The sequence below is a fragment of the Canis lupus genome, chromosome 18 (assembly GCF_011100685.1).
Source record: "Canis lupus familiaris isolate Mischka breed German Shepherd chromosome 18, alternate assembly UU_Cfam_GSD_1.0, whole genome shotgun sequence".
In the NCBI taxonomy this organism is placed as follows: domain Eukaryota; kingdom Metazoa; phylum Chordata; class Mammalia; order Carnivora; family Canidae; genus Canis; species Canis lupus.
The window spans coordinates 4,316,671-4,342,206 of NC_049239.1; the positions used below are offsets into that span (position 1 = coordinate 4,316,671).

The window sequence follows — 25,536 nt, forward strand, 5'->3', positions numbered from 1 at the left end:
TATTGGAATACACTTTAATCAAAAGGACCATTACATACATAATTAGTGTGAGATAATGTTGCTTATATTTTTTTTTTTTTAAATTTAACAGGGCTGCCTGGGTGGCTCAAGAATTGAGCATCTGCCTTCAGCCCAGGGCCTGATGATCCTGGAGACCTGGGATCAAGTCCCACGTCAGGCTCCCTGCGTGGAGCCTGCTTCTCCCTCTGCCTGTGTCCCTGCCTCTCTCTGTGTGTCTCTCATGAATAAATAGATAAATCTTAAAAAAAAAGAAATATAACAAAACTACATTGTCCTTCCATAACTTTAAATATACATCATAACTATAAAATCTCCCTGTTACTCAACTCTTTGTGGTCTTGGGGTATCTGTCACTGTAAATGAACATTTCAACTTCACGTGTTAAAATGTTACATTTGTTAAGATATACTAGTATGCTGGATTGAGATTTCTGAATTAATATTCATGTTTATAAAGTAGTTCAAAAAAGCATTGGAATATTCACATTAAACGTATGTTAATTATGACAAATAAAGGTATTTCTTAAAAGGCAAGACATTAAATTTTTCAGTAATTCCTTATACATGCATCCTAGTGTTTAGTTTAGAAGACAGATCAAAAAGCATGTAGTATCTTTCAAAATCTATTATTCTTCTTTCTGTCCTCTCTCCCTTCTCTGTGTCTTCCAATTTCATAATCAAGACCTGATTTGTCCAGAGGAAACTAGTTTGGATGAGCAAAAACAAAGAGGTCATTCAAATAGATGACCTGTAAAAATATATTATTTTCTAACAATATCTTTTTGGATGTCTTCTCTACACACCTGTAAATGCAAATGATACTTTTTAAATGGATAGTGCAAGATGCAGAAGAAGCACAGACAAAAGTGAATAGCATTGTATTAACTGTAAGGTTTATAAGGTAACAGATGGTTAACTATTATTGTGGTGACTAATTTTGCAATGTATGCAAATATTATATCACTCTATTATACACCTGGCATGAATATACTATTGCATGTCAATTATGCCTAAATAAATTTTTAAAAATCTTTATGAAGACAAAGTAAAAATAAATATGAAGAGAAGATTAATCTTGGCTCTAAGTCTCACCAAGTAGTAAACTTTCTTTCCAAATATTTTGGTTTTGTTTTAAAACTTTCATATCTTTGTTGCTTGAGGATATAAATAGAATGGAGACTAGCAAATTGAACAGCTGGCCACTTGGCTTCCATAAAGTTTAAAGTTGCCCCATTCATCAGTAAACAAAAGCAATATATTTTAGCAAACATCCTACCTTTGTACATTTGTCTGGAGTGTCTGGTGTGTCTGAAATGCATATACCTGTGTTCCATCTTCATTTTCATTTCCATTATTAACGTATGACTTATTAACTTATTAGCTTATCATTGACTGAAAACTGATTTACTCTGAATCCTGGTTATCTCCCAAGCTATGTCTGATCAGTTACCTTATTCTCCAGAAATCAATACTTGAAATGAATATATCCAAATTAAGTCCTGAAGAGCAGGACATTTTCCGATTAAAATATTATTATGAAAAGAGTCCATTTCTATTTCTCTTCGATTTCCCTCCAGTGGATTAATTCTCTCACCTTAATTAGATGATTCTTATAATTAGTTAACATGTAGATTACCATTTTTATTACATTTTGGCAGAAATAACTACTAAAAGATGTAGATTGCCAAATATGTAGATTATTTTTGGATAAATTTTTTACTCTAAAAATTTTTGTGCCTGTGTATACCAATTGCATCAAATTTCTAGGACATAAAGCATTTTCATGAAGTTGTAAATGAATTTAATCAAATCACTAAGCCACCTAAAATTGAGATATGCCTTGTCATTTAGGTATCAGCACTTTCAAATAAATTAAATACCTTTTATCTTGATATTGAACAGACTGATTAGTGCAGTTTAAGTTCTCTAAAATGATTATTGGACTTTCACTCAGCTTGTTAGCAAATATTGAAAACTTGGCTATTTGGAGATACCTCCCTCAGCTTGAGACTGTAGTAGTGATTGGGACACAGCTGTACTCCAGAAACATCCAGGCTAGTCAAATAAAAGTAAGCGTATAGAAAATCAAAGCAGCGAGTTGCAGAGATAAGTAGAAGATAACATAAAGAGGCACCTACCATTTTCTGAAAGTCAAGTAAGGTTTTCTGTGGTAGTTTAGAAGGATCAAAACTGGATCTAGTGAATGAATGGGGATTAGCACACTCATAGTGGGAGTGGAGGTTACAGTGGAGTATGGCAGGCATAAGGTCCCAGGTGTGGGGAGATCAAACCCCAGATGAAATTGAGATCCATTTTATGCAAGTATTTAAATGGTATCACCAATGGTAAATATATTACCTTAGAAGAATTTTTCTGGCTTTCCATTTTGGTCTATTTTTATGGTAAACAAGTAAAGGTTTACATTTAAATGGTTAGATGCCATTATGGTGCTCCCTTAGTTGCAAACGGGCCCTAATGAGCATGAAATAATGGCATTCAAGGTAGATTCCATAGGGAAACACACTTAGTAGTTGCTCCTAAATTTCTCAGTGCCAGGTGAGGAGCTGAGAGATCAGAATATGTATCTCAAGACTACATAAAAGTCTCATTATGTGCCCCAAGAGTCAGATTCTACCGTTGAATGCCTACAACTTAATTCTAAGATATCAACCTTAAAATTCAAATCTAGTGTTTTAGCTTTTCCTTCTGAACCAATGTCTCTGATTTATCAAATCTTTGTTTATTGCTCTGAACTAATAACAGCATCTTAAGCATCCTTAATGATATGGAGAAATCTTTAAAGCATGATTAACAGATTCATAAGACATATCAGGGTTTCTATGGGGTATTTTACTGATCATTAGAAATTCTAAATCACGAAACATCTCCCATGTTATGCCATATGGGAGGGCTGAAATTAATTAGATGGTTACTAATCAAGCAGATGGAAATCAAGATGCATAGAGGATGAAGTTACATGCTCTACTGGGGCCATTGCTCCCCATCACATGTCCAGTGATTTGAAGATGCAGGGCTGCCAAGGGGGAGACCTCCAATAAGATGCCCATAGTAGCGTTGTTTAATGTTGTCAGTTTCTGTAAGATGCAGGAGTTGTTCCAATTGACAAGGTCCAACAAAATTTACTAACTCATTTGTAATGTGTGTTGTAAACTACGCTTTTCATATTCATCCCAAAGATCCTCACCTCATACTGAGTACATTTGCACATAGGGAAGAGAGCATTGTCAGCTGTGAAAAAAACAGGGAAGAGAGCATAATCAACTGTGAAAAAAACTGATATGATGATCTTTTTTTAAGGTTTTATTATTTATTTATTTATTTATTTATTTATTTATTTACTTATTTACTTACTTATTTATTTGACAGAGAGAGAAAGAGCACAAGCAGGGAGAGTGGGAGGTAGAGGGAGGGGGGAAAAGCAGTCTCCTTGCAGAGTAAGGAACCTGATGTGGGACTGGATCCTGGGATCCAGGGACCCTGGGATCATGACCTGAGCTGAAGGCAGATGCTTAATCAATTGAATCACCCAGGTGCCCCTATTATGGAAAATTTTAAAGTATTCCAAAACCTAAGCAGGGACGCCTGCATGGCTCAGCAGTTGAGTGTCTGTCTGCTGTTGACTCAGGGCGTGATCCCAGAGTTCCAGGATCCAGTCCCACATCGAGATCCCCGCATGAAGCCCACTTCTCCCTCTGCCTGTGTCTCTGCCTCACTCTGTGTCTCTCATGAATAAATAAATAAAATCTTAAAAAAAAAAAAAAAACTATGCAAATGTCATACCATAGAAATTAAGACATTCTGAATTCAGCAGACTGGTCTCAACTTTTGACTATCATTTTTGCCAATTTTAACCAGTGATCAGAGTACTGAGAAAGACATATCTTAGAGCACACAAAGCAATGTATAGGCCATAGAAAATTGAACATAATGATGAAATAATAATCCCTAATACTTAAATATTGGCTAGATTCCGGTCTAAGGGCTCTGTGTATTTTTGCCTCTCTTGCACATACAATGTACCTATTGTATAGAAGGGAAGCACTGGCACTGCCTTTATTTTATATTTTGAGGACAATGAGTTTGAGACAGTTGAAGCAAAATTGTCTTAGTTCTCACTTACATGAATCAAGCTTCATATTATAATCATCGTATCCTCTTGAATCCCTTTGCTTAAGCTTTAAATGTAAATGACAATACTTTTCTCATTAGTTTATGCACTAGTGGATTCATTCATCCCCACTTGGGTTGACTCATGAAGTTGAGGATAATCAGCTGCATAAGTCACCTCTGTTATCTACCAATCTTGCAGTCACGTCCCCTGCACGTGTAAAATCTGCCATGAATAGTTCCACAGCAAAGTCTATGAAACACAAATATAAAGATACACAGACTTTTAATGCCGTCAAATCAGTGCGACAGACAGCAAACCAATAATGTGGCACAAAGTGATTAGTGGAAGGGGAAAGCCAGACATAGTGCAGGGAAGAGAAGGTGAGTGGAACCAGAGGGAGGAAGAGAACACAGTGAGCAGGATAGGGGGTCTGCACACTTAACAGCTGCAGGCTATATCATCAATATGCTTTTCCAAGAATCTAGGGTGGGAGCTGAGAAGGGACTTGTTTAAAGAGAGCAATTACTTCTGTGAGAAAAAAAAAATGCCTCAAATGCAGCTGGGTTGACAAACACATTCAGTGAATGGTCATTTTGATTACCAAGAGCTGAGGGGAACAAATAAGAATAATTTGCACAGAAACTGAAAGCCTGTGTATTTCTAAGCCTTGGCTCTGCTTCTTACTTGGCTCAATTATTTATTTAATTATTTTTAACCTGTCATCCTCTTTCTGAATAGCAGCTTCTCTCATATTTACAATATACATTTCAGCTTGGGCAAGTTTCATAGAATGGTAGTGGATTAGTCTGGGTTCTTCATTCATATATTTATATGTACATAAATGCACATAATTATATAGGATGACAAGCTCCAAGATCTGTAGGGTAAGAGGGTAAGTCAGCAAGTTGGAGACCCAGGACAGTCAATCCCAGTCCAGGTCAGAAGGCAGGTAAAAGCCAATGTCTCAGTTGGAAGGCAGTCAAAAAGAAGGAATTCTCTCTTACTTAGGGAAGGGTCAGTCTTTTTTGTTTTACTTGTATCTTCAACTGATTAGATGAGGACCATCCAGAGCAATTTGCTTTACCCCAACCAGCAACATAAATGTTGATCTCCTCCCATAACACCCTAACAGAAACATCTAGAATGATATTTGACCATAGACCATTCAAGTTGACACAGAAAATTAATCATCCCAGGTGGTTCTCAAAGTACGGTTCTGGGAACAACTGATCAGGATCATTGGGGGACTTGTAAGACATGAATATTTTAAAGCCCCATCCTAGACCTACTGAATCAGAAACTTGGCCTGGGCCCTTCATCTGTGGTTCAACAAGCATTCCAGGTGATTCTGATTCAAGCTAATTATTGAGAAACAATGGGATTATCATTGCTTATGATTCTCGCAGATATAACCCACTACCATTGAAATTTACCTGGTCAGGGATGCCTGGGTGGCTCAGCAGTTGAGCTTCTGCCTCCAGCTCAGAGTGTGATCCTGGGTCCTGCATCAGGGATCGAGTCCCGCATCGGGCTCCCTGCATGGAGCCTGCTTCTCCCTCTGCCTATGTCTCTGCCTCTCTCTCTCTGTGTCTCTCATGAATAAATAAATAAAATCTTAAAAAAAAAAAAAAAAGAATTTACCTGGTCAGAGAAGAGAGGTATAATTTAGGTGTCTCCTCCAGTTTGTGTCTGCACTAGAACAGCATGGCCTTTCAGTTTGAGAAGCCATTACATTTGTTATTCAGTAAGAATAATTTTTAAAGTGTATTTTTAATATGCCTTTAACAGGAAGTTTTGAGAACTGTCAATAAGATGGTGTCAGTATACTTCATGGCTAGGCACATATATCCTGAATTAGCAATCAGAGTACTAATATTCTTGTCCCATGGCCACCATCATTCAACTGTGTCAGCTTTGCAACATAACACTTTGGGTCTTAATGTTTCAACTGTCACTACCACAAGTAATGCCAGATCTTTCTACCTGAAATGTTTGAGGATAAAATAAGAAAAAAAAAAGTACCCTAGTCAAAGCTTTTGACACTTAGAAAGCACCAAACAAGTACATAAAAAGAAACAGGCTAAGTTTGATACTGTCATTTTTAAAAAAGATTTATTTATTTACCTGAGAAAGAATGAGAGAGAGAGAGGAACTGATTGAGGGGCAGGCGGGGGAAAGGGAGAGAGAGAATCCTGAGCTCAGAACCCAACATGGGCTCCATCCCAGTTCCCTGAGATCATGACCTGAGCCTAAACCAAGAGTCGGCCACCTAACTGATTGACCCACCTAGGCACCCCTTGATGCTGTCATTTTGAAGAAGCGGTGTCTAGATCAGTGGAAGAGAAAGGATTGATGTTACAAAAAGCAGCAGAAGAGGAACTGAGTGCCTTATTTTATTAATCCTCTGATTTTGAACCACCCATTTTTTGGGAAATTGAGGTAGCAGAGGAACAAATAACTACCTCTCCCAGGCTTTAGTCTTGATTATTTCCAAATGAAATTGACCAGAAACAAATATATAAGAAGCCAATATATCCTTAAGAAAATGGGTTTGGAGATTTGAAAAACAAAAGATCTGCTTTCACTGACTATTTGAACTTAAAGAAAGTCAATTGTAATTAAAGCCACATAGGTAGAACTTGTCCTGAAAGATGAATATCCTCACAGGATATTTTGCTTCAAGGCCAAGGCAGGTGTAGCTGTGGTTGATTGTGGATCAAAGTATTCTTCCCAGAAAGCAGAGCCAGAGCCTCCCATATTTGATCCCGAGTCCCTGGACCTTTGGTCAGAGACGAGAATATTCTCCCTTCCTGGCCAACAAGATTTCCATGTGTCACAGAGTCCTCTGTCTCCGAGTCTTATTTTGAATGGGGTTTTTGTTCATTTTTTTCATGTCTCAGCCCTGCAGGGGTTGATAAGCTACCATTAAGCTTGAGACTGCACATAATCATAGATGATAGACTTCGGATTAGTGACAAATTGGGTAGATTTCAAGGTTATTTTCTCCTTGGAAATGTAAGTATATTCCGTGTTAAGGGGAAAGGTCATATATGGGCAATTATTAGAAAGAGGGGGAAAATATATATGTTTTTGTTTGTCTAGAGAACCTTATCTAAAACAGACTTTTGATACTGACAGTAGTTCTCATAGAACAGAATGGATGAGTTTTCTGAATTGGTTCTCAGATTTCCTGACTAAAATCTCTAATCAGAATAGTTTCAAAGATGCTAATGACTCTATTGCTCATAGTAAAGAGAACACTGATGGTCTGTGGTGTGATCTAGGAATAGAGATACATGGGAAGCACCCAATCAACCACTTATAAAAGGTGAGGAGATGGGTGACTCTGCATACTACTTTCAAATGAATATTTATTGAAAAGTGATGAAATACAATGATGTTCGCTAGTTTCTCCTAAGGTTGCTAGACCAATGGTGCAAAGAAAGCATGACCTTTGGGATTCAATACCCAACTCAAGCACCACCTAAAGGACCACAGAGCTTCTCTGTGTGCCCTGAAGCAGACCTTTATCCCCTGTAGTCAAAAAAGCTAAGATTACTCAGAATCAAATGCAAAATTTCATTCTGAGATGATTGAATTAAAACACAAGCTGAATTCTCAGCTTTGCAGAGTATCCACTGTTAAGGCTAGGACATTTAGTGGACAAAAATAGAATCCTCTAAGTTGGAGCGGTGCTGTGTAGGATGACCAGAATGTAGCTGGGTGCAGAGTCCCACATTCTGATGAATCTTTACTTGCAAAAGAAATTTCCCCAACCCCAGTGGAAGCGTCTTCCCCATTCCAGTGGTATCAGCCTCTTTACCCACAATAATATGGACTTTTCCACCTTCTTCTGAGAGGGTTAACCTTACATTGACTGAGGAAAAGGTAATGGCCTCTTCTAAAGCAGTTACCTTACAGGGTAATATGATTGTCCTCAGGACTCAGCCTTTCCACTTTTCCTTGTTTCTAGATCTTTAACCAGACTCAAGCTCTGGCAGTCCCCTAAAGGTGAAGCACAATGAGGAGGTGCATTACATTTGAGTTTTCTGATTTATATAGATAGAGATCCAGGGAGCATGTATGAGATTGGATACTATAAACATGCAGGATAATAGTGGAAAAAAAAAAAAAAAACTTGTATGGGACCAAATTTATTTACATGGGCTCACTAAGCTAAGATTCTTCATTTAATGTTACAACTCATAAGTTAGAAAGGGCTCTATTTGCTTGATTGGTTGACTGACACATCAACCAAAAGGTGATCCACATTGAGCAATTGGAAATTCTGGATGTGCCATGGTTCATTGTAGATGAAGGGATTCAAAGACTTAGGGATATCAAGATATCTAAGTGGACTTGTCAATTAAGACCTACTCATCCACATCAGGAAGGTCCAGAAGACAGACTTTTCACCAATATTTTTAGAAATAAATTTATGAAGGAAGACCCATCATCCTTTAAAAGCTCCATGATCTGTCTTTTTTCTTAAGATTTTATTTATTTATCCATGAGAGAGACACACAGAGAGAGAGAGAGAGAGGCAGAGACACAGGCAGAGGGAGAAGCAGGCTCCATGCAGGGAGCCTGTTATGGGACTTGATCCCGGGTCTCCAGGATCAGGCCCTGGGCTGAAGGCAGTGCTAAACTGCTGAGCCACACAGGCTGCCCTGATTGCTCTTCTTTGTAGGACACAGCTCAGTGTGGAAAATATCATTACTTAATGGAGAAACATGGAAATAATTGGACCCTGGAGTGGTAGGGGCCATGTGGTGTCACTTATCCACCAAAAGCAAGATGGGTGTGATTAACATGTTGAAGAGAAGAGTGTAAGCAGCAATCAAAATTAATCTGACTCATAAAAACCTATGATAGGTAGTTGATCATAGGGTTCTTAGAAGGGAAAGAGATAAAAGCCTACCAAGTTCTTGCTTGATCTGTATAAATAGAAAACTTCTAGGTCAGGTGAACAAAAGTTTAACTTGAATCATAAAAACAGAGTGTCATGACCCCTCAATTAATTCCTACACTTGAACCAGTATATAAGCTAAGAGCCACGCAAATGAAGGGAAGGCAAGGAATGCTTGAGGAAGGATCCTTAAACACTACCAAAAATATATACCATTAATCTTTCTTTCTCCCATCCCTCCTGAAAGAGACCTTCAGCCTTCACCAGGATGGTGGTGCAGCAAGCAGAAGGATATCAAAAGATTTATCAGGGACCACTAAATACTGACTCTGAATCAATACTGATTCCAGGATACCAAAAATGTCATTCTGACCTTTCAGTCGGAGTAGGGGCTTATAGAAGTCAGATGGAGTTTTAGCTCAGATATGTCTCAGAATGGGTCCAGTGGGTCCCAGAATCTATCCTGTAATTTCCTCAGTTCCTGAATGCCTAATTGGAGTGAAAATATTCACCCACTGACAGGCTCCTCACACTGGTTCTCCCATCTATGTAGTAAGGGCTGCTTTGATGACAAAGGCCATGTGGAAGGCATTAGAAATATACCTAGAAAGAATAGTAAACCAAGATCAATTCCATATTCCTTAAGGGATTGTAGCAATAAGTGCCATGATCAAGGACTTGAAAGAGGGAAAGAGGCAGAGATGGGATCCTTATTACATCTTGATTCAACCCTCCTCTTTGGCCTGTACAGGAGATAGCTAGATTTGGGAGAATGACAGTGGATTATTAAAGCTTAAATATGTGGTAAATCTGATTGCAGCTACTATACTAGATGTAGTCTCATTGTTTAAGCAAATTAATACATACCTTGGGACCTTATGTGTTGCTATTGATCTGGCAAATCCCTTTTCTCCATCCTTGCCCCTAAGATCTACCAGAAATAGACTCCTTTTAGCCTGTAAGGCCAGAAAGAAAGCTTTACAGTCCTATCTCAATAGTATATCAAATCTCCATCCCTATGTCATAATTTAGTGTTATAGGGACCTCGATTGCTCTTCCTTACCTCAGGGTATCATGCTGATTCTTTATATCCATGACGTGGTTATTGGACCTGGTAAAAAAGTAGCAACTATTCAAGTCTTATTGGGAAGACATTTGCAAGCCAGAAGATGGGAGAAAAAACTAAAAACAAAACTGACTTCCTGTGAAATTTTTACAGTGCCAACGGTATGGAGCATGTTGAGATATTCCTTCTAAGGTCAAGGATAAGTTGTTGCATCTGGTCACTCCAATAACCAAAAAAGAGACATAATGTCTTGTGGGCTTCTGGATTTTTAAAGGCAACATATTCCTCATTTGGATGTGTTATTCTGGCCTATTTACCAATTGACATAAAAAGTTGGCAGTATTGAGGTGCAAAGAAAAAAAAAAAAAGAAGAAGACTCCACACCACAACAGATACAGGCTACTGTGCAAGCTGCTCTCCCACTTGGGCCAGCAAGATTCAGCAGATCCAGCAGATCCAATGATGCTTGTGTCAGAGGAAGACAAGGATGCTGTTTGGAGCCTTATATATAATTGGCCCTATATATGAATTGCAACGTAGAACTATAGGATTTTAGAGTTAAGTCCTGCCCTTCTCTACAGATGATTACTCCACTTTTGAGAAAAACAAAACAAAACAAAACAAAACAAAACAACTCTTGGCCTACCAGTGGGCTTAGTAGCAACTGAACACTTAACCATGGGCCACCAAGTTGCCATAGGATCTGAGCTTCCTATCATAAATTGGTTATTACCTGACCCAACAAGTCAAAAAGTTAGGTATACACAGCAACACCCTACCATCAAATGGAAGTGGTCTATAGGAGATTGGGTACAAGCAAACCCAGGAGGCCCAAGTAAATTACATTACAAAGTGGCCCATTGTCTTCTCTCTCTCAGCCTGCAACTATGTCCTCATGTGGAGTTCCTCTACGACCATCTGAGAAAGTGAAGCAAAAAGTGGTTTACAGATCATTCTGCATAGTAGCCAGGCACCACCTGGATGTGGACAACACCATCACCATATCTTCTTTCCAGGACATCTCTGAAGGATGGTGTACAAAGAAATCCTGCCAGTGGGAAGAACGTCAAGCAGTACACCTGGTTGTATACTTAGAAGGAGAAATGGCCACATGCGTGATTATGTATGAAACCACAGGTTAATGGCCAATGATTTGGCTGAATGGTCAGGGACTGGGAGGAAGTGTGATTAGAATACTAGTGAGAAAGAAATTTGAGAAGATGTGCATTGGTAGACTTCTTTGAAATGCCAAAAAATGTAAAGATATCTCTCTTCCATGAGAATAGTCACCAAAGGGTGAACTTGGTAAAGGAGAATTTTAATAATCAAAGAGCTAGGATGACCCATTCTGTGTGATGGTACCCACACCAGTAAGCCTCTTCTCCCAGCCACCCTGGTCATCACTCATTGGGCTCACTATCAAAATGGTCACATGGTAAGAATGTGGGTTATACGTGGCTTAACCTAATAGACTTCCACTCACCAAAGCTGATCTGGTTAAGGCACTGCTGAGTGCTCAGTCTGCCAGAACTGAGACCAACATTGAGTCTCAATATGGTGCTGTTCCCCATAATGGTCATCCAGGCACCTGGGGCAAGTTGACCACATTGAACCATGGAAGCGGCAACAATTTATTCTTATTGGAATAGACATCTACTCTGGGTACAGATTTGCCTTCCCTGCACAAAATGTTACTGCCAAAACTACCATCCGTGGATTTACAGAATGCTGTTAAAACTAAGTACCCTAAAACTTTTGATCATACACATTTATTTTTTTAAAGAGTCACTTTTAGTGCATTGGCTAGGAACTTCAGTAACATATTTTTAAAAAGCTCTAATTATTGGCATCTTTATCTTTTCCCTGATTTGTTAGAGTGCTTCTTACATTTAATTCATGAGGTTATGTGATATATGGAGGTGGATAGATATTCAGATATACAGAACATGTTGTCAAGTAAGAAGTTCCCTTGAAACCATTTAAATTAAAAAAGAAAAAAAACATGAAGCAGTGCTAAATTTCGTTTAATAATTATATATATTGAAATGGTTATAATAATTCAAAAAATGGTAAAATATATACATTTTATTAAACCTTATTCTATTTTTAATTCATATAGTATTATTCATAGCACACAAGTTATTATATGCAAATAACATACTTTATGTGTCAATGTCCTTGGTTTAATACTATAGTGTTTGGGATTTTTTCATTTATACTAATGACTCAAATTGGCGCATGATCCATATCTGGTTTTGACATTTAGGTTATAATAGCTTTATAGAAGGAATTGGAATGTATATTATTATCTTTTTTTAGCTTATTATTTGTAAGAAAAATTTTAAGTTGCCGCTTCAATATTTTAAAATGTGAGATTAGTCAGATATTCATGAATCAATTATGGTATGTTACATTGTTCTAGATTTTTTTTAATAGATCTTCAAATTTATCATTTTATGCTATAATTGGAATTTTTTATTAACTTTATAGTCTCTGTTGCATCCTTAACTATGTTCTTATTTTCATTCTTAATTTTGTTTATCTAACCCTCCTTTCCTTTATAAATTTTTTTTCTGTTTAAATTTTTACAGATTTATCTTTTTAAATTCATTATTTCATTTAGTTATGTATTATATGCACATTTTTAAAATTAGAGTTATAAAAATACTATTTCTGTCTTTCGATTCTTTCACAGGTTTGTTTTCTGTTATATAAATTTCTATTGTTATTTATATTTTTGTTCTATTGTCTTCATTATATTTTTCATTGTTCTTGTAGTTTGTTGGACTCATTTAATTCCAGTAAAGACAAGTATGTTTTTAAATTTTCAATTTATATTTTAAGTCTTCACTGCATATGTATATTTATACTTATATGTTAGATTAAATCTTCACTATATATGTAATTATATAAAAATTTACACATACATGTTTTGAAAATGCTCACTAAGAAAAATTACTCTTTTCAGATTCTGCAACTCATCTTTATTTTATTTTTGTCATGAATTCTTCCTTAAGAAAAAAATAGTATGTGAAATTTTCAGATTTTATTTCATGTTATGTTAATTCATTTATCTGGATTAATATTTCTTTTAGATCTTTAATTTTTCCTCCTTTTAGACTTAATATTTAATAAACTATGACTATGAAAATGAGTTCAGTCACTATTTGGTAGAGTCAAACTCGTCGAGAAACCATCACCACCAGATTCAGTATAAATTATTCACCATGCTTACCTCTGGAACAAAGTTGGCAATAAACTGACAACAGCAATTTTTAAATCTCTTCTCAATTAAATGATCATACAACAGAAAGGTCTGCTTCACATACTACTATGAACAGAAATATCATCTTTTTTCTTTTTCTTGTTTATTTTTTTCTAAATGCTCATCTGAGTATGTTGAAATTTCCAGACAGTTCACTTCTAGTCCCAGAGAAAATCTACACAGAATGAAACCAAATCTAGTTTGGTCCTAGATTGATTACTTTTAGGACAAATAGTACTCATTGCTTTTCTCTACCAAGACAAACATCTGGTTTTAATTTACACTACTTTTTGGGCCCATGAAAATATTTCATTAATAAAACATAATTCCAAATAGGATATTGAATTAACCAGCTGAATGGATTCATTTAGTCTTATGTATGTCAATATAGGCTATATCTTTCAATTTAATAGTAGTTTGATTTTGGTATAGTTAAATTTAGTTTTCCCTTCTAATGATAATGAAATAAATGTAGAGGCTTCTTCACTCTATTTTTAATTCATCATATGAAAATAAGTTATCCATATTGAAAATTATCTCCTCTTGGCATGATAGAAAGCCAGACATTCATCTACTTAACATTTACTGCAGAAAGTATGCAAATCTGCTCATAGAAGTGCAAGTCAATTTTATTTTAGTTTTAACATTTATAAGATACATTTTTTGAATATTTGAAATGGGCTCTTGGACCTTGATTTTTGTTAAAATTCATAATGAAAAGCAAAGCTTGGTTGCTCTCCATGGGACAAAATCATAATAATGAAAATTCTCACTTTATTCTCAGTAGAATGTTTGATACAATCTGAAGGTGAAAAGAGAAAAGTAATTCACACAGTAGTCTTATTCTTTCTGTCAGGTGCCTTATAAATTTTATTTTACTTAATCTTTCCTGTGACCATTTTAGATTTCTAATATTATTATATTCTAAATTAGAAAAGTGATAGAAGTCAAGCATTTCATCCAAGTTACAGAATTAACTCATGCCGAAACTGCTACTAGAATCAATAATTACCAGGGTTCAAGTCTGTATTCTTCGTTTAAAATCTTGCCTTGCACTAAGGGTGTGAGAATGTACTTTCTTATTGCTCTTAATGTTCATTAAAATTAATTCTAAAGCCATCATGAGAGTCTTGTCTTTCTTAGGAAAATCTAATGGAGTTTAGAACAATCAGCTTTCCCACTAAGATAATTGACAGTGAATCACCTTTTTTTGTGAGTGTAAGATTACTTACTGACTCTTCTCTTCAAGTATTTCAATAGCTTCTTAGAAGCTTTAAGAGTATAGATTTTACATCATCAGTTCCCCATTAAAGGACTCTCTGGTCCTAGAAATGGCATGACAGGCTTTTTCCAACAATTGTTGGTAACTATTTTGGGAGCTGGAATTGCTTTCTCTGGGGAAATATGAGTCTGTGATTCAACTGAATTATTAAAATAGAACGGGTTTTTGTTTTGTTTTCAGGCATAGGCCCACAGACATACATATAAACTCTTGATGCGTACTCACATACATCACAGCTCTGACTTTCCTAACTAATGAAGATTTGATAGAAGAAAATTAGTCTAATATATGAATTTTATTTACAGCTTAACTTTTTCTATATCAAGAGTTTTCTCTAGAAGTACTCAAAATATCAATCATTGATTTAGGACATTTGCCTAAGAATTACTTAAAGCTAATGAACACCATATACTTGTGGCATGTATATGTCCTAGGTTTTGTGTGTTTCTTTGTTTTTAATTATACCACTATTTTTTATTCTCTTGCATTCTAACATATCACACATACTCTCTCATTCCTTACAATCCCATCCCCGAGGGTATCTGCAAGGGCCCTTCATATGACAGGAAAATGATTTATCTTGATCCTAAAACATTAATTTATTCAGAGTAGAACAATTATCTCAATTCCTTAAAATAAAAAAAAAAATCTAAGATTTGAAGCAACTTTCAAGATCAACTGTCATGTATGATGTTTGGAGTCCTTCTACCAGGAAAATATGGGATCTATGGGTAAGGCATTTCCATTCATGAACTCAAATTGGTGAAAGAATGGTCCTCATGGAGTGAAAATCCATCACTAGGACCACACAACCAGTGGCAATGTTGTTAACTTTTAGTCCTAGTCCAAATAAAGCTATACAGTTGGATGAATGCTTTTTTTTTTACATTTGAGGCCAAAAGTTATTTATTGTAATCATGTATCTCCAAAAATAAAATAATTATTTTTGAATCTTGTTTCTGAAAAACTTGATTTTATTTCCACAATTCTTTTCTTCCCTCCTTTTCTGTATGCATTCCATTCTACCTATTTGTTCATTCTAGATTTCTGAGTTTTAGCATTTTCAACTGAGTACAAAATTTCCTGTATATTTTACACAACATGCTATAATTTGGGACATTTTTCTAAGTATTTATGTTTATTAATATTAAGAATATGACATTGCTTATACAATGACATTTATGCTATTATATATTATTTATATATATAATGACTTTCACAGCATCTTTTGAATAATGTGTTCTTATTATATATTATTGATAAACTAAAAAGGAGAAATTGAAATGTTGAACATAATTATCCACAACATATAATACAAATATATCTTCATAATAAACCAGTGGATGAGGTTACAATTTAAATTTTTGGATTCCCTACAGTGGATCAGTCAGAACACCTTCTGTCAATCATGGGCTTGCCATAGAGGTGTCAGGACCCAGCAGAAAACATGTCCCAGCTCTGTCCGCACCTCATGCAAATAGTTCCCTTGGCCCTAAGGACATATGAATGTGGTCCACCTTGTGTTGAATGGACATGGAGGAAAGGCCATGTAGTACCTAGACTTGCAGTTATTTAGTGATGGCATATTGAAGTCATCTGTAAATAGAAAAAGAGCTGTGTACATTAAAGCATATAATGTACTTTTTTATATATGTAAACATTGCTTTAAAAGCGCTATATTTCTTACAGGGCATCTGGGTGGCTCAGTTGGTTAAGCATCCGACTCTTGGTTTCAGCTCAGGTAATGATCTCAGAGTTCTGGGATGGAGCCCTGAATGGGGCTCTGCAATCAGTGGGGAGTCTGCTAGAGATTAACTCTCTCCCTCTGCCCCTCCCCCTACTCACACTCTGCCTCTTTCTCTCTAAAATAAATAAATCTTCAAAAAAAAAGTGCCTACATTTCCTAAATCACAAGATGTGTCTTCTTAAAGATAAAGGTCTTTAAAATGTTGAGTGCTTAGTACTCATAGCACAACAATGTAACTAACTTCAGAAAATATTTGGGTAATACCTAGTAGGATTAAGACCAAATCTTCTGAAAAATAAGGCTTTATGAAGTTTGTCATTTTAGAACTGAATTTTAATTGTATGTAAAAGTATAAACTCCTATATTTTATTCAAACAAAACTTTTGAAATTACTCTTGGGTTCAAAATATTTTCATGGAAAAAAGTAATCTGTGGTAAAACCTGTCAGTTAAGATATAGGTGTTATCACTTTTTAAGCAAATCCAAAAGGGCTTTATGCAGGAAAAATCAATAAAGGTCAAAGGTACTGGTATTTGCAGCAGAAAATTTTGTCTCTTCTCAACCTTTATAGGTCTGGGCATGAAACTGCTCTAAGTGTTTCATAAACACTTGAGGTCTCCCTGGGTGGGAGCTGAATATTCAGATATTTAATAATGCTGATTCTTTAGTCAGAGTTGAACTTTGTGGATATGTAATGAGAGTTGGCTTCTTCCCCTTTGCTTTTTTAGTCATGAAAAAGTTTAGCTTTGCCTGGGATGATAGGAGTGTTGGGGAAAAGATGTCACACTTCAGCACACCTCTTGGCATGCACATTTATAAATGATGCAAAACACGTGGGTAAGAATGCTTCTGTCACAGGTAAGATAATCTTATCTACCTCCCTCCCAATAGCTCAACTTCACTGGTTTCCCATCTACCATAACATTGGGAGAATCATTGTCCAAGAAAGCAGGAGTATGTTTTCCAGGAGCTGCACAAGTTGTGTAGCTGATCAGCAGACAGGGTGGTTCAGTCTCTGATGGTCTCTGTCACTGGGCGTCGGTGGCTAAGATTGTCATCCATATCAATGCCCATCCACAGTCACCATCCAAACCTGGAGAAAAATAGGAAAGGAGCTGTGTACACTAAAGCATTTAAAAAGCATGAATACTACTTGAAAAACTAGACACTTGGGATCCCTGGGTGGCTCAGTGGTTGAGCATCGGCCTTTGGCTCAGGGCATGATCCCGAAGTCCTAGGATGGAGTCCTACATCAGGCTCCCTGCATGGAGCCTGCTTCCCCCTACTCCCTATGCTTCTGCCTCTTTCTCTCTGTCACTCATTAATAAATAAATAAAATCATAAAAAAAGAAAATAAAAACTAGAAACTTAGTTAAAACATAAAGAAGTATTAATAGGTGAGTGTGGTCTTTGATATCACAGGCTTGCAATGCATAAGCAGAAATATAAAGCTGCAATTCTCAGACTGTAGTTTCCAAATAAGAGAGTAAAGGTGCCTGGTGATAATTCAGGCAGACTCTCAAGCTCTACTCAAAACAATAATTTTGACTCAGGAAGGCCTGAGATAGACCCAGGAACTGCATTTCCACAAGCATGGCAGGTCACCCCAACATGAGTGATTCAGATCACACTTTGAGAAACAATGATGAAACAAAATCACTGGAGTTTGGTGATGAAAAATAAGGTCAGCAGATAGATGGATAGTGTCTCAGTCTCATTTCCTTAGCCTATGTCAAATGATTGTCTCTCCTTATAAATAATATGCATTTTGATGTTTCTTCTCTTCATGGGCCTGGGTGGCTGTGGAATTGGAAAAGAGCATCCAATGTGTATGCCCATGTTCTCATCCAGCTCTTAGTCTCTGTTGGAGGTGCTGATGTGCTGGCTTTCTGGATCTCTGTGAAGTGTGTCCAGTGAGTCAGACTTCCTGAGCCAGGCTTCTCTGACTCTCACCCTGATGCACTGGTTCAAGACATGTTGGCTTCTATTGTGAAGAACCAGTTATACACTCTGGTGCTGCTATAACATCCAGAAAAATTTCCTCTGACCCAGGCTAAATTAATGTCTACAAAAATTGATATGCACTGTTCTCTTAATGGTTATTTCCAGGTATTGTGCAATTGGGTATTGATTTTCTCTTTGAAACAAAAAAATTTGAGGTGAGTATGACTTGCCAAGCACTTGTATTTTTAGTTTCTATTTTTGTAATTTTTAAATATTGCACTGGTGAAAATCAAATGACATCCACACCATAAATACTTGGTGATATGTACTTACATTTTCTGGTAATCTAATACAGTTTTTGGAAAAAAAAAAAGAAAAAAAGGTAGAAAGGTAATATTACAAGTGCTCATGGAGTAAAACATATTTCTATCATAAAGTTGTAGCTTTAATTTACAAAAATACCTGCAAGGAACACTTCCCAAGGTAATGTTTTCTCAGCAGATGGCCTCTTGGAGTCATAATGCAACTACAGAGAACATTGAAAATTCTCAGTATGTCTTTCATCCAGTGCAAATATACAGAGATGTGCAAAAGAATGAAGTTAGATCCTTCTTTTACACCACATAAAATAATTAATTGAAAATGGATGTAAGAGTTAAGACTATAAAACTCTTTAAAGGAAACAAGACAATATTTTCATGAGATTGGGTTTTGGTGACATTTTCTTCAATAGGATGCCAAAAACATGGGCAAAAAAGAAGAGTAATAGATAAATTGGACTTCATCAAAATTAAGGAGAAAAGATGTATTAAAGAACACCATTAAGAGAGTGAAAGACGTTTCATAGAATGGAGAAAATATTTCCATAAAATATATATGATATATTAATCAGATATATTATATCTGATATATTAATATATTAATCCCCTAATATCCAGAATGTGTAAAGAATTCTTATAATTCAAAGGCAACGACAATAAATATCCCATTTAAAAATGGGTAAAAGATTGAATTAACTTTTCCCAAAAGGAAATATAAGAATGGCCAATAAGCACATGAAAAGAATGCTCTACATCACTAGTCATTAAGGAAATAGAAATCAAAACATATTAAGAGCCAGTTCACACCCATTAGGATGAAAGAAAGAAAGAAAGAGAGGGAGGGAGAAAGAAGGAAAGAAGAAAGAAGAAAGGAAGAAAGAAAGAAAGAAAGAAAGAAAGAAAGAAAGAAAGAAAGAAAGAAAGAAAGAAAGAAAGAAAGAAAAGAAAGAAAGAAAGGAACCAAAGAAAGGAGGAAAGAAGAGAAACAAAGAAAATAAAGAAAAAAGAAGAAAATAATAAGTATTGGTTAGATATGGAAAAATTGAAACTCAGCTGCTTTGCTGGTGGTAATGTAAAATGATATAGCTGCTGTGGAAAATTTGTTATTTCCTCAAAAGCTCGACTTTGTTTGTCTTACAAACAAGCAATTCTATTTCTTGATATAGAACAACAAAAAAAAAAAATGAAAGGACACAAATATACTTGTACATCAGGTTTATGGCAGCATTGTTCATTGGTAGCCAAAAGCTGGAGGTGGCAGGTGGCCATCCATGGCTGAATGGATGGAGAGAGAGTTCTGTTATCAGTTTTATCACAATAAAAAAAGAAATATATTACATTAACGTTCTGAATATTATTAGTAAAATGTCAGAATATGCATAGACATTGAAAAGCAAAATACACCTGCCATAGAAACCACACTCATGTCCACTGACATGAGTGGATAAAGAAGTTGTGGTAGACAACTGCACCTATCGGTTATGAAAGACTTTCCAGTCTTTATAGTACTTATACCTCATAAGTTTATTTTTCTTTATTCTTAACTTCAAAAATAAATCACTACCTTTTCGTGTCCTCTTTCAAAGATGAAGAAATTAACTTCCTCTCTACTTCTTCCAAATCCTCCTGACTGCCTTTGTTGTCAGAAATTCTTCATCGTGTAGTCAATTCAACAAAGGAGGCTCAGGAAACTTAATCCCCCAATCTTTGACTATTTGAGAACACCTGAGAGTTTCCTTATAATGTGAGTGAGGATACGCTATGGCCTTGAATGTAATGGGGAAGAAGCCTGATTTTGTCCCTTCTTTTTTCCATATGTATTTTGTTTTTTTTAATTTTTAGTGTCTTTTGGCTTAGTTTAGTGACTTTTCAATATGCAGGGTGAGAATTTCATCAATTTATGATTGCATTATTTTATTTGTACATATTTATGTCACATTTGTCATAGCATGTGCTTCAGGGACACTGATTGTTTGACTTTAAGGGCATTTTCTTCCTGCCCCCCATCTTTATTTTAATACCTTTAAATATGATTGGTCAATTGATAGCCATAATATAACTTGTTTTAGATCTGTTAAAACTAGCAAATTGGATTATGATTAATCATTTTAGGGGATGATAAACAGCATTCCTATAAAAGATATCTACAAATTTCAGATCACTTCCTCATTTTGAACAAACTAGATCTATATTGCATGTCTTACATGCTATAGGTGATTGTTTCATTTTTAATTTCTTCTTGGTAATATGCATGTATATATAAACCACATATATATGAATTCATATATATATATGAATTTTAACTTTTCTTTCTTCTGCTTGTTCATGTTTTCACAAATTTCCTTTAAAATGTCTCTTATGAGACTGACATCACTTTTGTGTAACTCAATTTTATATTTGTGGGCTTGTATTTTAACCTGTACCTCATGAATATTTTTAAACTTCTGATTCCTCTTGATATCTGTCAACATGATTGTTTCATTGGCATTTCCTTTAATTTCTTGATAGTCAGACTTAGTAGTTATATGTTTGTCTGGAGATTTATTTTATTTGTTGAAACAATTCTTTATAATACATTTCTCATTATTCATTTATTTATTAGAATCTTACTTCATTAGTAATTCATCCATTAGATTTTACCCCCTTTTTTTTTTTGGATATGAAACCTGTGGGTAAATTCTGTTTTGTTTTGTTTTTTAACTCATCTTTGTAATTATCAATTCTGTTTGTTCTATGCAGTAAGCATTTTGGAAAGAGTTTGAGAACATGAACTGGAGCAAAAAGGATACTCAGTATTTCAAAAAATTTCTTCCATCAATTTTTTTCTAATGTATGTCTTTTTCTTAAAACTGTATTCTCCTTAATTTTTACAATCCCTCCATGTTTGCACACAGCCTCTTTTGCTCCAAGGGTTTGTGTAGCTAACACCAAATTTTGGAAGCCAGTGCTTCCTGTTCAGCATTTGGAAGTTTTTGTACATATTTAACTGACTCTGGTCAGGGACAGACCAGCTAATTTTGCTATCTCCTGCTTCCTTTTTACCTTTAAGATGATTTTTGTGGGAAAAAAAAAATCAAAACAACAAAATGAGCAAGTCAAAATTTTAGGAAGAAAAAAGTAAAATGTCTCAAGAGGTGACTGTAAACCTCTGATCATCCAAATCTTTAACATTCCATAGTACACATCTGGATCCATGTTGACATCCCAAATTCCTTTGTTCTATCTTGCTTTATAAGTGGCATTCTAATTTGGACTATTTATATCACATAACCAACATGGAGAGAAACTCTCACAGTCGCATATATGGGTAGATCTCTATTGACTGTTACCATCTTCCCTTACTCCAGCTTAAAGTTTACACTATCAGCTAGATTATTTATAATGTGTTTTCATGGCTCTTTTTTTAATTGAAAGTGTGTTAATGTTTTGTGATTTTTTTAATGAGATTAAAAGGGAAAATGATTTGATTTGTTCAACCTCTTTTTCTGAAAATACTTTTTACATGAAATGTTTGCAAAGAGTAGTATACAAATAGGCAGAAACATAAATTCATAATGATCTTTGATTCCCTGCATCTGAGGCAGTTTTTACTGAGACCTTGATGTCCTTTATGTTCATGCACCTTTCACTATTTTTCAAGGGTTGGTGTAAGAGAAAAATGAATGAACAACATCCACATCAAAATTCAGTTTTATTTTATTTTCTTTAAGATTTTATTTATTTATTCATGAGAGACAGAGAGAAAGAGAGAGGCAGAGACTATGGCAGAGGGAGAAGCAGGCTCCAGCAGGGCGGCTGACGTGGGACTCGATCCTGAGTCTCCAGGATCACACCCTGGGCTGAAGGCCATGCTAAACTGCTGAGCCACCGAGGCTGCCCCAAATTTCAGTTTTATAGAAGTTCCTCTACCAATTGCACCATAATCTAAAAGTACACTCTGGTCTCCCGATGGACTGTCTTATTTGTGGATCTCTGAGAACTACATGCTGAAAACAGTTACATATGCTGACTGGTTTAATTTCTAATTCTAATGAGATAAATCACTGGTCAATGAACCGGTAAAATGGGATCAGAAGTGGATTAAGAAATGCATAGAGAGCTAGGTCTTCTTCCTCTGTCCCCCAAAGGCTGTCTGCCAGCTTGATTCTTCATGTAAAAGAGAGTGGTACTGTATTTGCATCCTCTGAGTGATTATGACAGTAACTGGAGGAATTCCTGAACGCTGGCCTGGAATAATGTCAGAAAAATGTCAGTGAGAAGCTGAACCAAAAGATATAAAACATTTCTTAAATTTGCATCTTTTCCTTAAAGCCTTTTAATTTAATTTTATTTTTGAGACCTTTTGAAGAGTGGTTTTAGATTCACAACAAAAATTGAGAGGGAGGTACTGATATTTCCTATCTACACCTTGAGCCCACATATGCACAGCCTCCCCCATTATCGACAATATTTGCCAGAATGGTACAATTTTTCCCAAACACAAGACTACATTGACAAATCATAATATCCAAAGTCCACAGTTTCTCTTAGAGCTCAGTTTCAGTGCTGTATAGGACCTGTGGATTTAAATAAATGTTTAAATACATATGTAATGACATATATTCATCTTTCTGACATCAACCAAGTATTTCACTGCCCTAAAAATCTTCTGTGCTCTGCTTATTTATCTCCATGACACAAACCTTTGGCAGCCACTGATTATTATCTCCATAGTTTCTCCTTGTCCAAAATGTCATATATTGGAATCATACAGTGTGTACTCTTTTCAGATTGGCTTCATCCACTTAATAATGTGCATTTAAGTTTTCTCTCTGTCTTGTCATGGCTTGGTAAATCATGTTTATCGCAGCGAAAAATATTCCATTGTCTTATGTCTCACAGTTTTTTTTTGTTTTTTTATAATCAAACCATAAACTGGAGGAAATTGTGATTGTTTCCAAGTTTGGGCAATTATGTATAAAACTACTAGAAATATCTATAGGCACTTTTTTTTTTTTTGACATAACTTTCAACTCCTTTGGGTAAATACTAAAGAGCATGAATGCTGGGTCATATGATAAGAGTTTGTTTACTTTGTAAGAAACCACCAAATGGTTTTCCAAAGTGGCTGTACCATTTTGCATTCCCACCAGCAGTGAATGAGAGTTACTCTTGATCCATCCTTACCAGTATTTGACGTTGACCTATTTTGGATTTTGGTCATTTTAATAGGTATGTTGAGGCATTTCACTAATGTTTTAATTTACATTTCCCTAATGACATGTGATGTGGAGCATGATTTCATATGCTTATTTCCCATTTGCATATATCTTCTTTGGTGACAGGTTTATTATGGTCTCTGGCTCATTTTTTAATTGTTCAAGTTGACCGAATATTTTATTGTTGAATTTTAAGAGTTCTTTATACATTTTTAACAATTGTCCTTTATCAGATATGTGTTTTGCATGTATTTTCTCCCAGTCAGGTTTTTCTTCTTCTTATTCTCTTGATTCTACCTTTGGCAATGTAGAAGTTTAATTTTAATGAAAACTAGCTTATCCATTATTTCTCACATGGATTATGTCTTTGGTCTTTTATCTAAAAAGGCATGACCAAACCCAGGCCACTTAGATTTTATATTATGTGATCTATGAGCTTTATACTTCTGCATTTTATATTTGGTCTATGAGTGATTTTGAGTTAGTTGTAAAGACTGTAAAGTCTGTGAGTAGATTTTATTTTTTACTTTTGTTTGTGTTTTTTGCATGTGGATGTCTGGTTATTCTGACATCATTTGTTGTAAAAGTATCTTTGCTTTATTACATTTCCTTTACTCCTTTGTCAAAAATTACATGGCCATATTTATGTGAGTCTATTTCTAGGCTTTGTTCATTCTATTGATCTATTTGTCTATTATTTTGCCAAAACCACACTACTAATTACTGTAGTTTAGGGTAAGTCTTGAGGTTGTGCACCATCGGTGCTCTAGCTTTCTCTTTCCCTTCAATATTGTTGACTGTTCTGGGTCTTTGCTTTTCCATATAAGCTTTAGAATCATTTTGGCAATACCTACATAATAACTTGCTGGGATTTTGGTTGGGATTGCACTGAATTTGCAGATCGAATTGGGAACAACTTACATCTTGATAATATCAAGTCTTTGTACCCATGACATGGGATAGTTCTCCATTTATTTAGCTCCTCTCTGATTTTATTCATCAGAATTTTATAAATTTATTCATGTATATCTTAAATAGAATTTGTAGGATTTATACCTAAGTATTTCATTAATTTGCATGCTAATGTAAATGTCATTGATCTTTAATTTCAAATTCCACTTTTTATTATTTGTGTATAGGAAAGCAATTGATTGTTTTGCATTAATATTGCATCCTGCAACCTTAATAAATTGCTTATTAGTTCCAGGGTTTTTTTTTTTTTTTTTGTATATTCTGTTGGAATTTCTGCATACCATTCATATAATTTGAAACCAAAGACAGTTGTATGTATTTCTGCTCCATCTGTATACCTTTTATTTCCTTTTCTTGCCTAATTACATTAGCAAAGGCTGGCAGTATGATGTTGAAGATAAATGATGAGAGGGGATCTTCTTGCCTTGAACCTGATCTTAATTGGAAGCTTTCATGTTTCTCCCATGAAGGACGATGTTAGCTGTAGATTTTTTCGCATACGTTCTTTATCAAATTGAGGAAGTCTCATTTTGTTCCCAGTTTACTGAGAGTTTTTATCATGAATGGTTGTTGAATTTTGTCCAATTATTATTTTTATATCTATTGTTCGGATTATGCGATTTTCCTTTTTCAGTCTATTAATATGATAAATTATATTAATTGGATTTCAAATGTTAAACC

At 35.4% G+C, this 25,536-nt stretch overlaps 1 long non-coding RNA gene across 1 annotated transcript in view; it reads right to left on the bottom strand.

Annotated features, from left to right (window-relative positions):
* Positions 1-16,018: 16,018 nt before the first annotated feature.
* Positions 16,019-25,536, bottom strand: part of LOC111090859 — a 46,511-nt gene continuing 36,993 nt past the window's right edge. The window contains exons 2-3 of the long non-coding RNA XR_005373032.1: positions 17,339-17,514; positions 16,019-16,270 (exon numbers count right to left, since the gene is read on the bottom strand). This is a non-coding gene — a long non-coding RNA (uncharacterized LOC111090859). The remainder of the gene's footprint in view (positions 16,271-17,338; positions 17,515-25,536) is intronic.